Below are 13,429 nucleotides of genomic sequence, written 5' to 3'. Positions count from 1 at the left end.
TATTTGGAATAAAGGCCACATACTTCTTTCCAATCCATCATGAAACTCACTGATATCAACAGGAGTTACGCATTTGGAACCCGGCAGCACATGGCTCCATGCCACATTCGACTTACAGATTAAAAATAGAATCTGTTCCAGCTGCAAAATAAGACACGTTAAACCTACTGCCTCCATTTGAAATATAAAAATCAAATCTAAGGACTATGGCTACTATCTAAGACGATGACTCTGACCCACATAATGCAAACTTTTTGCCTCCACTTCTGTTATGAAAAATGAACCCAAGGAACATTCTGGGAGCCGAAAAGTAATGTTCCCTTTCTCCCTATGCAGCTTTTATTAACATCACCCCATTATTTGGCAGAGCAATTATATCGTCCAATGTGGACTCCTTTCCTATCAAGAGCATCAGGACATCTGGAATCCGAGTAAAGGACAATCCTAAAAACAAAACAAAACAAAAAAACAAAAAAACCCACATCCTGGGAAAGAAAGTAAAACCTAAAAACGAAACAAATTCTAGACACACAAAATGAAGTGCACTATTTTTAAAGACAACTTTCAATGTAGACATACTAAGTATCAGGTGATACTGTTGTTAGTCAGCAAAAAAGAAATACTATTTCAGTATAAAAAAATAAGTATCCTTCTTTCTTTAACATTCTGGCAAAAAGTGAATATAAGCAGAGGTGTATCAGCAGGCACAGGGGTATATTATTTCCAATCCTGGGGTCTAGTAAGTCTTAGGCAGGTCATTGGAAGATTCTACATAAAAAGAAACATGAACAGCCTGGGCAATGGGATGGCGGAAGTGCACCAGGGGTAGAATACACCGGAATCCATGAGCGTGAAGGTCCGTGAAACAAAACATCGACGCTGCAAATACTCAGGAAATGTTCATCAATCAGTTGTCAAGCAAAGGGGGAAGTCACCTCATTTTCAGAGCAGTAAACTGATGAAATGAGTCACCAAATTCCCATGATAGTGTGGCTGGCCTCTTCCTTTCCACATACTCCTGGTCCCCGTGGAGCCAGAGCCTTGTCTGAGGGAAAGAAAGGTGGCAAAGGGAGAGGGGTGGCTGAACTCCTTCCAGCCACCCTCAGGAAGGGGTGGGAAAATGTCACTTCTGCCCACCCAGGGTGTGGGGCAAAACCACAGTCAGCAATGACCAGCTATACTGTCCCCATATGTAGATAGGTGAAGCCACACTTAAGACGGAGAGGCTGCCGGAAGGGACCTGTGGTCTGTATGGCAGTGTTCTGAAACCTTTGCATGATCCTAAACCCTTCCAAACCCACACCCCACAGACCACTCAGTCTCGCAGTCTGGTCCAGTCTCCTCCTCAAAACCTCTTCTCTGCAGACCCTTCCCTCTGCCTTACTTCATGCCCTCAACATTTCTGTAAAACTGCAGCGCTCACTCCAGCCCTTTCCCTCAGCAATTCCTCTTTCCCTCAGATCTGACCATGACACACCCCTAACGTTATCAATGACTCCCCACTGCCTCTCAAACAAACTCTCAACTCCTAAAGACAACACATATAACCCTTGCCACCTCTTGACCTCACCTCCTTAGACTCCTGTTCTTGCTCAGGCTGACGCATACATGAATCCTCCCAAGTGTCATGCTTTCTTTTTATTTCATACCTTTACACAAGCTAATTTCATTCCCTCATATACTTCTCCATCTGTCCCAAGTACCCATCATAGGCTCACCCCCTGAGAGGAGCTAGGTGGGAGACTGGGAGTAAAAAGTAGATTTCTTTGAGGGTTCACTCTAGGGGGTGGGTAGTGGTTGCCCAGAGGGCTGTGTGAAGAAGTACCCACATCAGAGCCCCACTGAAATGGCTGGATGAAAAAGGATGCGGTGATCGATTAAGAAAGCCTGCCATGCAAGGCAGCGGCCTCATCTTTGCCTGGTAGGTGCCATTCCTCTACTTCCAAATCACACTGAACCTCCTCAGTCATGAGCCTTAACCTGCCACATGCTACCTGTCTGCCCCCACACTGGGTTTCTTGATTCCAGGAATGGCCTTTCACTCTGACATCTCAGTGCTGGCACTGGGCTGGTACGTAGTGGTTATTCAATTACGACTCGTTAAGTTAGTGAACGGGACGATTTCTGTCTTCACCTCTAACTCCTTTGGGAGAATTCCTCTCATCAGCTCAAAATTCACAATATCAAGAAATACCTTTTATTTGCACTAAATTTATTCCATTAATCTAAGGGGATGTTCTAGGTGCTGGGATGTGGTAAACCAAATACTCATAACACACAGCCAGCCACCTCCAATTTTATACGTTGAAATCATATTCCCTCAGAACTTCCAGCTTTAAAGACTGTGGCACCTGAATCTTACCATTCTGGCATCTCAGCTCAGCCCCTCAACATCTCCATTCTAACTACTGAGTACCTGAATTTCTATGGCTCCATGAACTCTGTTTCACGGGACAATAACCAGAGTGACAAAAGCATTCTCATTTGCATCCCCAGCCCCAGGTAGAGAGGGAGAAGACTAAAGAATGCAGTTGACCCACCACAAAATGGTCAGAAGGAGGAGATAGAAATGTGAGAAAAGGGTCCACGGCATCACCAAATAATCAGCATCTTAGTTCATATTAGGACAAGGTGTCATGTGTCTCAACCATGGAAATCGAGACTAGCTTAGACACCAAGGAGTTAAATCACAATGGGCTGGATATGAATCCAGGCATTTAGTCCAGGGCTCGGAAAACTTTTGAGACAGAAGAGCCGCCAGGGGTCAGCAAACTGCGGCCCATGAGTGTGTGGCTCTGAAGTAAAATTGAAAATGAAAATAAAACTATAATAGTTTCATTTATAAAAGTTTTATAGGATATTATTCACATAATGGGAATTATGCAAAACTATATTTATGGCTCTCAAATAATTTTTAAATTGTTGTGAGAGACAGGATTGGCTCTTCCAGGGGCCGGCAAACTTTTGAGATGGAAGGAACCCAAAGAGTCGCATCTGGCTCGTGAGCCGGAGTCTGCCGACTCCTGATCTAGTCAAATCACTCAATCAAATATTTATTAGGTGCTTCTCTTTGCAGCACTGTGCTAGGAGCTAAGGGGAATGCAAAAGGAGCCCTGCAGGTGACGCTGGAGTGTGCGTCAGCGCCGTCTCACTGATCCCTGTGCGAGGACACATGGGAGAATTTCGCCAGGTCTTCATACCACTCAAACGGATTCTTCTGAACAACCACCACGGGTGCTATAAATTTTGTAACTAATTATATTGCACTCTTCATTTTGGCTGCCAGGAAGCTCAGAGCCAAATTATTGCCTACTTCCAGCAAGTGTACATCTGTGCACGATCTTATAATCTATACTCGCATTGTTTTGTACTACTCTTAGGACTGGCCCCTGGTTTACTTTCCTTTCATTATAATTTCTTCATCTATTTATTTTTATCTTCCTCTATACTACATACTTTTGTTAATTTCCTTAAATCCTCTCAGAATGAAGCAGAGAATATGAAAATGCATTTTTTAAATTAAGATATGTCCTTTCTGCTTAGGGTATCAAAGTACAAAAGGGTCTCGAGGTGCTCCCTGTCCTGCTGTCATAGGTGCATTGTAAATGGGGCACTCAAGGAAAGATTCAAACTATAACAAATGAAATTTTTAAAGAGATAGCATTGATCTATGCTAATCTAGCAACAAACTTATTGGCAACTTTGATATTTTCTGCATCCACTCTTCAATTCCCTTTTTCTTAAAAATACATGATTTTGAATAAAATTTAAGATTTTCTAGGTAAGGACACATTCTCTTTCTCTCCTGCTATGGAAATACGTAAAAGGGAGTTCTACTTCTTTCATTCCTTGTGAGGAAATAAGATGACCTATGCCTAGGAGGGAATGCATATGGGTTGCTATTGGTAAATGGGGGAAAGCCAAAGCTAATTGTACTAATCAAACAGAATGCTTTTAGGTTAAGTAATTACGGAAAATTATCTGCAAGACTGAACTAATCCACAAAGCCAGACACTTGAGCAAAACCCAACTTACCAACTACACTTCTGGGACCAATCAATGTAAGAGGTAGACAACGCCTACCCCTTTTTAAGGAAAATGCTTGGCATAAATTTACTGTTTGGGTTAGTTTTTGCTAGGCCAACAGCCAAAACCTCTACCACTATCCTTAATTAGTGCTAGCATTCATGGGAGAGAGAGATAAATGCAGGAGCAGAGCTAAATATCACATCCCAGGGGATGGAATCCTGTCTGCTGCTGGGAACGGCCTATTAAAAGCGTCCTCCCCGGGTAGCGCCATTACTCCTGCCACAGGGTCCTGTCTCAGAATTCATGCTGTCCCCCTACCCTAAAGTCCCTCAAAAGATACTAAAATGCTACCAGTCCCCACCCATCCTTTACTGGAAGCTCATTCAGGGCCAGAGGGTGGTACCCAAGAGTAGGCGTAGGCAGAACAGGCAATTATGTGGGTAGCATGATTTAAGGTACATCCCAAACCCATCTACCATCTACCACCAACTTCTGAAAAGGGCTACCCACTGAATCTTTCCTTGAGCCCCCCCACCCCCCGTTCAAGTGCATCTCTGGGAGTTAGGACAGGTGAGACCTCAGTATCTATTTACATTTCGACAGAGATTGCCATGTGAGATTAGCCATCTGGCACCCAGAAGAAACCAGTCCTGAGGGAACGTAGTGCAATCACAGTTTAAAAGCATGCGAGTTCCCGATCCTCTTTAATAAATAATTATCCATCAATGGCCATGTGCCCATAACTATGTTGGGCACAGGAGATTTAAAGACATAGACTAGTGCCTTCCCGGGAGCGTCCTGGGGGCGCTAATGCATGAATGGCTCATTTCAATATGTGAAAAAAGGATAAGACACAGGATAAGGCTCACTTCCTCCATTCTGCGGGTTCCCAGAATACTTCCTGCAGATGACACTTAAATGAAGTTTATAAGTTTACAACCCGGACTACAGAGATTCTCCCCCACCCAAAGGGGTACATGGTTAGAATTCAGAAGATCCATGTACTCAGAAAAGGAAAAATTTATATTTTCTTCTCACTACCCTCTAATTGGAATTAGCATCTCTTTCAAGTGTGTATCCAGGTAAGGAACAAACCACAGAACCATTAGCAGGACTTGTGACTTTGTCACCAATGGAAATCATATTTACTTATCACAACACAGTTGTAACAAATATCTTAAAACATCATTTATAGTCACCATTATTTCAAAAACAGGGTAGACAATAGAATTACTGCTAGACTTTGTTATTGAATGCAAATTTAACAAAGCACTCATATCATCAGATGGCCACTTGGTTTTTTAAAAGTATTTTGATAAGTGGGTTTCAATATAATTACGTTCCTGTGTAGTCCTATGTATTTTATTTTATGCATTAATAAAAATATTACTCTGGGGCCGGCCAAGTGGCGCGATGGTTAAGAACTCGCTTGGGATGCCAGAGGGCCCTGGTTCGGATCCCACATATGAGGGCCAGTGACACTGCCCTCCACAGCTAAGATGCTGAACAACAGCTCAACCTGGAGCTGGGTTGCCTGTGAGTCACTGGCAACGGTGTAGGCTGCAGCCCCTGTGGCAGTGGATTGCCATGGGCTACCGTGTGTGGCCAGCAGCCAGCGTGAGCGGCCAGCAGCCGCAGTGAGCGACCGTCCAGAAGCCGGCGACTGATCTGCCTCGCCAGGGAAGAGCGCAATGATGGTGCCAACTTGGGCCAGTGAAGCAACATCCTCCACAACTAGACTGAAGAACAAAATGACAGCAACTTGTCTGTTCCCCTTCCCCCAATTCCCCAGCACTGTTCCCATCCCCCCAATTACCCAATAAAAATCTTTAAAAAAAAAAAAATATTACTCTGACAAGACATTCATTGACTTCACAAGATTGCCAAAGGGATTTCCCACCACCCACAAAACGTTAAGGCCCCCTGCAGGGGTCAGTATGAGTCAGCAGCCAGGCAACTAATGGTGGAGAAAGCAATAATGACATCAGTGATTCAGACTGCAGAGGCCCTGGGTGGCCACATGGCCCTGTGGGAAGACTGAACCAAGTTCCCTAGAGTGGGCTGTGGATCAAAGTTGGCCTCACAGGGCCCAATAGATGCTGAGCCTCTATGACAGTCTCAGGACCAAGGTAGAGGGTCCCTCTTCAAGTTAGGCCAAACACCTTCTCACCTCATCTTTTCGTCAATGCCTCTAACCAGAGTTCACCGTATCTAGGTCATTGGCATGTTGTGAAATACGCGCACAGCTCCCTAAAAATATCCAGTATTTAGTCAATATTTCACTTACATATGCTTGATGTTCTTGGTAGCACACACAAATGTCCTGAGGGCAACTCCTATGATCTATTCATTTTAGAGCCTCACACAGAGCACCTGCCACATGTAAGTGCTTAATCCATGTTTGATCGCTTGCCTAGAATGTATAAATTTACATTTCCCCTCTTAAGTACAGCTCATGATAATATTTTGGCCCATTTGCAGAAGTGATTACAGTGCTAGGCTCTTTTTATCTACTTGGGCTATGTTAAATGAATGCTTCCCTAAAATTAACTTCCTCACTTCGGCCTTGCTGAGAATGACATTGCATGAAGAATGCACCACCTGAGACAATGGATTCTTTCCTTGGGTAGAAAGTAAAACACGTTTAAGCTGTGCCAGGCTGTGTGTGGTGGACCTGGAATGTCTAGGAGAACTGACCTGAAAAACAAGTTACTGCTTCTAGTTTAAAAGCCCATGCAGAATTGAGAGAAGAGGAGAAGGTGAGAGAGAACAAGAAGAAAGGCTTTATCTAGAAACTGAATTAAGTAATGACACGTTAAGATCTGCAATTCTGAAGCTCAGAGTACCATGTACATTATTTACATAAGGCAATAAAATGCATGCTATTAACATGAGTGTAGAATATATTCTACGTGTGATACACTTGGGGAAAACACCTTGCGGTTTTGGAAAGAAAGAACTGATCATGAGGAACCAGTAAGTTCAGGGTCCACTACATTAGAAAACATATTCCACTCTCACTGAGAGACTAATGCTGGTACGGACAGGGGAGCCCTCTCTAATTTACAGCAGACTGAGCGACACCGAAAATAAGATACCTTTCTAAAAAGTTTCATATCTGATGACTGCAGAGCTAAATGATGAATTGACATAACATCATTATTCATACAATTCTTTACCACTCATTTTTTTTTATTTAAAACTATCACCTGATTCTTGAGAGACCAATATAATTAATTCTAGGAAAGTCAGCGAACTGGTGTATAATTTGGGAAGTTCTACAAGTCACACCAGAGTTGGTATTTCTTAAGAAACAACTACAACAGTGACCCCACCAACAAAATTCCACTCCATCACATACAACAAAGCCCCAGTATCTGCACAGGTGACAATGGCAAGTGTCAGCTGCAAAGTCTGCATCACATCCTGGGTCCACTGTAACCCTGCAAACCCATAGGAAAACAGAATTGTGGTTTTAAGGCCACACTTAACCAGTATCACACCTTTTGAGTTTCAAAAATTAGAGTCCACTATTTGGTAAGATATCCAGACCATTGAATTCACACATACATAAAAATGAGCAATCAACAGAAAAATAAAAAATGACCCTGTTGACTAACGCCCTGTCTTTTCCAATTGAGGGTCAGGCCTATTCAAACCCAATCACATGAGGATGGAATCAGTAAAGGTCAATCAAAGGCATGCTGAAACTCCAGCTGTCTAGCTGACCTTCAGAGCTTGTGACAAATTGCTATCAGTCAATGTCAACTAACGACAGTAGCTCTTTGGCTAATCAATTGTTCTAAAAATGATCAAGAAAACTACTCACAGGACAGCTCATTTTCACATCAATGCCTGTGAAGTATGAAAAGCTCATTTTTTGAGTTTTTAATAAGCTCATAAGTAAAGCAGTTACTTGGTAACAGAGGTCACCTTACAGAAGAAGACGGAACCTTTGTCTGCCTTTTACATATTCTTTTATTACCATATTATAGTAAAAATATGCCATGGATATGCCAGAGGGCTACATAATAAAGTAGGTAACACTTCATCCACTTTGGAGACAAATACGTGTGTGTTGGAAGGAAATCTATTCAGGAGTAAATAATTTCAAATGCATTTTTCAATTGTTTAAAATAAAAATAATCACCCCCACGTCTACAAGTGATATTGCCTAAACGTGAGACGATGCACTTTCTGTGAAAACACTTATGGCCAAGTGCATGCCCTTACATATACAGTTACTACTTTTATATAAAGTGATTTTTCTTTGTTTAAAGATGACCTGCTTTCATGATGCTAGAAGTCAAGCAAACGGAGAACAGAAAAGGGTTATTCGCATTTGATGAGTCAATCCAAAGGAAACCTGAATCTAGTATGGGGTGTTCTTGGGAAAACAATTCTCTGCCTATACATCTCATTCAACATGTTTGATAAGTTAATAATATGGACCTTTTGATATGGGGGATTTGTGGAACATAATAACTTCCCCTTTCTTTTTTACAACTGACTTTTCCCATCAGGAAATCATTTTCCTATTCTGCCTGCCACCTCATATGCACAGGCCACACTTTAATTTGCAGTCCGACACTAAGTGTAACCAAAGTTAACACACGGGGCTGAAATGGTCTAAAGGCTGAGGTCTGTGGTCACAATTATATTTTACTTTTCCTTTCTCTCCACTCTAAATGCATTATAGTGCCACTGAAATACAAGAAGTTCCCTGAGAAGTACAAAGATTAAGAAGTACATGTAAACAAAAGGAGCTCATTCAAATCACTCTGACCAACCGACAAGTGACATGAAAAAAAAAACCCACCTATTTTTAAAACATGTTTTCTTTACTTTCAGGGTTCTTAGGTTATAAACATTTGGCTTCTAAAATGAGTTGGGATTTTGAAAAGAAAGAAAGAAAACTGTTTCTAAACAAGCAGTATTCACTTTGTGTTTTCATCTGAAAAACTGCAGATTATAGATTACATCCCAAACCTGAGTTGCTAAGGTAGTTTTTCAAATTAAAATATCTTCTGTGGCCTCAACCACTCTCAAGTTGTCCATAGGAAAGAAATAAAGGAGGGAGGGCAACACTTAAGCTAAGCCATAATTGGAAGTATGTGAAAAATGAAGTGTCAGTTTGGTCAATAAAGGGCAAAGGTCAAGGGGAACTGCAGCCCAAACTCTGTGCGAAATGTGCTCATTAAGACATCCAATCAGAGCACTCCTTCCCACCTATCCCATTATTCATCAGACAGCTGACTGTTTCAAATGCCCAGGTTTGGGCTGTTATTACTTTTCTTCTTCATGTAAGAAGGCGAGCTGGTGTATAAATCGTTGCTTAGTCGTCTGGAACCTAATGTGGCCCTTCCCCACCCCCTCCCGTTCAGCTCAGCCTTCTGGCCTCACAGGTCTGCAACAACGGCCTTGAGAGTCCCTTCAGTAATAAATGGAATCGCCTTCTGCCTATAGGTTGCCTGAACTCATACAAAAGCCGGCGTGGAAGGGGGATGGGGCAGTGGGAGGCACTGCAACTATTGATACATGATTATAAAGAAGTAGCAGTGCTTTTCAATTGTCCCTCTTTAAAGAAACATGCTGTTTTTGCTTTTTTTTTTTTTTCGTTTTAAGTGGGAGCAAAGATATATTGTTGATCTGAGTCCTGCTCCCCAAAGAAGTTCGTAAGTGGATTTTCGAGGTTCTAGGGACCATTAAAGCCCTTTAGGGTTGAAATGTTTTACATCAAATTTCAATGTAGAAATAAGACTTTTTCTTTCTCCTTACAACAGAGGAAAATGCGATGAGCTTCAAGTGGAAAATATTCTGCAAGAAAAACGTCCTTACTTGTTTTCTAGGTTCCTATTCTCAATAAATCTTTGAATGAGTGAAATGCGATAGGCTCTTAATACATAATACACATTAATCATATCAATCATCATGCTCCTCTGTAAATATCTCAACCACCGTTCTACTTAGCACACAAAACTAGATTCTCACTGGCCAGCAAAAGCTAACCCCCACTTGAGGCTTACGCTTACTCTCTTATTCCAAGCTTTGTCACCATGACAAAGCACAGTGCCAGGCTCAGCGCGGACACCGGGGAAGGAGTCCACAAAATCATGACAGAAAGAATGTCCGTCAAATGATCAGTTTTTTCATTCCTAGCCACACAAAGTACTTTATCAAATAGGATGCTCCCAAATTAGGAGCTTGGGCTCTGGAGTCAGACTGTACGGGTTCAAGTCCTACCTGTACCTACCACCAAACAGTATGTGACTTTGGACAAGTCTCCTAGCCTCTCCAAACCTCCATGACCTCCTCTGCAAAGTGAAGGATGGAAATACACTGACCGTCAGCCCTTATTATGTGATTTTATTACTACCATGTGTTCATCTCTCTTGACTTTGAACCAAAAAGGGAGAAGTGCCCAAACTTAAAATGTGATCAGTCATAGCTAAAGCTGTTTATGAGTTGTAGAGTGTCTGCCCTCCAGGGGAGGAGTACAAAAAGGGCATGTTATTTGCTTGGTGTTCACACACTTCCTAGAGTAGGCCCCAATCATGGTCAGTAGGGCAACTGTACACAGTAGGACAAAAAAGGCACACGAGAGTCACATACCTGCCAATGTGTACCTCAGCTTCTGAGACTGCATGGGGGTCATGAAACACCCCCTTCTAAAGCAGTTACAAAGCCAAGAGACTACGCTCCTAGGGCCGACTCTGAGAGTTACTCACTCGCCAATATTTCGGAGCTATGCTTTTTTCTCTTCTGAAGTGGGAAAATGGCAAATAATGGACAGGGTTAAAATAAGGACTCAATCTCATCTCTTTGGAAGTGCTTTGAGGAAGTTAAAGAGTAGACAAAATCAATGTCATAGCAACAGCAGCAGATCCCTCGACCAAATACATTTGTTAGGCCTTCCTTCTCAATGCCAATTTAAAGGAACTTCACTATTAAAAAATCCATTTCCTGCAAGGGGTCACAAGTGTTAAAATTAAATAAAAACAGATGTCATAAGGAAGAGATGCATGATAAATAATTTGAGTTGGGGGAAAGATTTATTATGTAAAGCAGGAATAAACATTAAATCCCTGAAGAAAAAGAATATCTTTGGTATTTTCTTAATTACCTACCTGACATATACTCTCCTTAGAATGCCCAAGATTGAATTCTGTCTTTTTATTCTTATGCTTAGGTAAGAATTTTACTAAAACGATTCCATTGGTCACAACAGCTGCTACTTGGGCAAATTATCAGGCACTCAAAACCCCTCAAATTGCTGAAACTCTAACTAGGAATTGTTACTGTATTTTGAAATCTGTCAGAACATCACAAATTTCCTGGATGACTTATTTTATTTGATTTACTTTCAAAGTCCAAAAGAATAGGACTCGGCTGAGATATATAGCCTGTTATATGCCTCCACTGTGCAGCAGGTAAGGTTATTTAACAGAGGGCCAAACCTAGGGGATTTCTGTCTTTCTTTCTTTTTTGTACCACAGGTGCCATAATGAAATGGTGAAAATTGAAAAGGACTGAGGAAAAAAGAAACACAGTACAAATAATACAGTAGAGAAAGTTTTAAAATATGTATTGCTCCTGTCTGTGGGGGAAACACCTCTTTGGATATGTTCTTGACAGATTGAGTTATTTCTGTCTATTGGGTATGTATAAAGACATATTTATGGATTTATAAATCTTTTGAAGAGGGCTGTTATTTACCCAGTTGACTAAAATGGACTCAAACTGTGTAAATAACTATTTAGGACATGCACTATGGGCCAAACGCTGGCATGGCTTACACATCCATGTCTGCCAGAAAAGGCAGACAGGGGAGACATGCAGAAGCCACCGTGCACAGTTAATCAGAGGGCTGCACAAAGACCCAGCTCCACAGGTCTCGGGGATGAGAAAAAGATTTAGAAGGGTCATGGCTGGCACAGAAACGTACATCAGTCGTTGCAGCAACACTTCTAGGCATCATTCTGCATGTGGCAAGGAATCAATCACACTGCCAAAGAGAACCCACAGGGGAAGACAGGTGAGACTCAAGGTGTGACTCCTACCCCCTATGTTATCAGCTGGTGGAGGAGAGGAAGGGGGAAATCAGGACAGAAAGGGTCTAAGTTTCTGTTTGATCGCGGTGGAAGCAACTGATTTTAGTTCTTTGGTGGAGAGCCAGGGAAAAAGGGCATGATGACAAGAATCCTAGATAAATGATCAGGCAACCGAAATTTTAGGTCTGACACTGCACCAGGAACTCATCAAATCCTTCAAATCATCCACACTTTATTTCCCTCACCTGTCACATGGGGCTGGAGCAGTTTTATCTGCCATGCAGGATTGTTTTAGAAATGTTCAAGTGAGATCATTCCAATGAGATAATTTACGTGAAAAATGCTTTTAAAAAAAACTAGGTGGTGGTCTTTTATGACCATATATAAAGAGAAACAATGTAAGTAGAAAACTCTAGTGCTGTCAAGGATCTATGCTCTTTGTTTACAATCAAATTCATTATTAAATTGGCCTTTGGAGAGCACTTGTTGAAGGGAAAAAAAACATCCACACTTCCTAATTCCTTGTTATGACATGTCAGGGGGGAAAGAACTGGGCTGGGGCATTTGCCCTCTGAAAATCCTTTTATCAGATTAGGTTTAAGAAAACGTCCATGTTATAACTTTAAATGCAAGTGCAAGTGCAGTTCCCAAGCCTCTCCAGTAGCAGCAGAACTGCCTGCCTGTTCATGGAGGATATATATTTTTTTGAAAAGCCAGAAATGAAAAAGGAAAAGAAAGGAAGAAACAAAACGCTAGGCTATGACCCCATGTAGCAATTTTGGAGTACAGAAAAAAGAACTGAGATTCCATTTACACCTTTTTGAAAACTCATGGTGCAAGTTGAATTCTGAAAAGCAGGGCTTTCTATCGAAAGTGCTGACATCACCTTAACTAGAGCGCCGTGAGCAGCGACTCCATAACATATACATACAAACACCTGAAAGAAAAAAGGCCCCGTGGATTTATGCTGCATATCATTTTCCAGTAAAAGTCAGAGGTCAGAGGTTACCTCTTTCTGCCTCAGCTCTGTACCAGTTTACTATGCAGGGCTCCATTTTTACTAGACTTAGAGTTGTGATGAAGTCAGCAACTTTTCTTTGAACAATAAAATGTCTCAAATGCTTAAAATTCCACGTATAGAAGTTATTCCCAGTCCAGCTAGCATACATGTGCCTAAAAATTAACTTTCCTGTTTTGGTTTTCAAATTAATCATGTTAAGTTCTTTGTAGACTGCAATTCTGATTGGTAGAGTCCATTTAAGTTAGAAAACAAAATTCTTTTGTTGCCTAGCAGCGCTCCAATGAAACATGAGCATCAAACCAGATTAAAGTATGTACCCACTATGGGC

At 41.6% G+C, this 13,429-nt stretch overlaps 1 protein-coding gene across 3 annotated transcripts in view; it reads right to left on the bottom strand.

The window, feature by feature from the left end:
* The window catches only part of MEIS1 (Meis homeobox 1), a 138,422-nt gene that overhangs the window by 91,076 nt on the left and 33,917 nt on the right, over window positions 1-13,429 (bottom strand). The window lies entirely within an intron of this gene.

Source organism: Hipposideros armiger, unplaced genomic scaffold (assembly GCF_001890085.2).
Source record: "Hipposideros armiger isolate ML-2016 unplaced genomic scaffold, ASM189008v1 scaffold_2, whole genome shotgun sequence".
Lineage (NCBI taxonomy): Eukaryota > Metazoa > Chordata > Mammalia > Chiroptera > Hipposideridae > Hipposideros > Hipposideros armiger.
The sequence above is the reverse complement of the archived record's forward strand: the minus strand, read 5'-3'. Positions and strand labels throughout refer to the sequence as shown.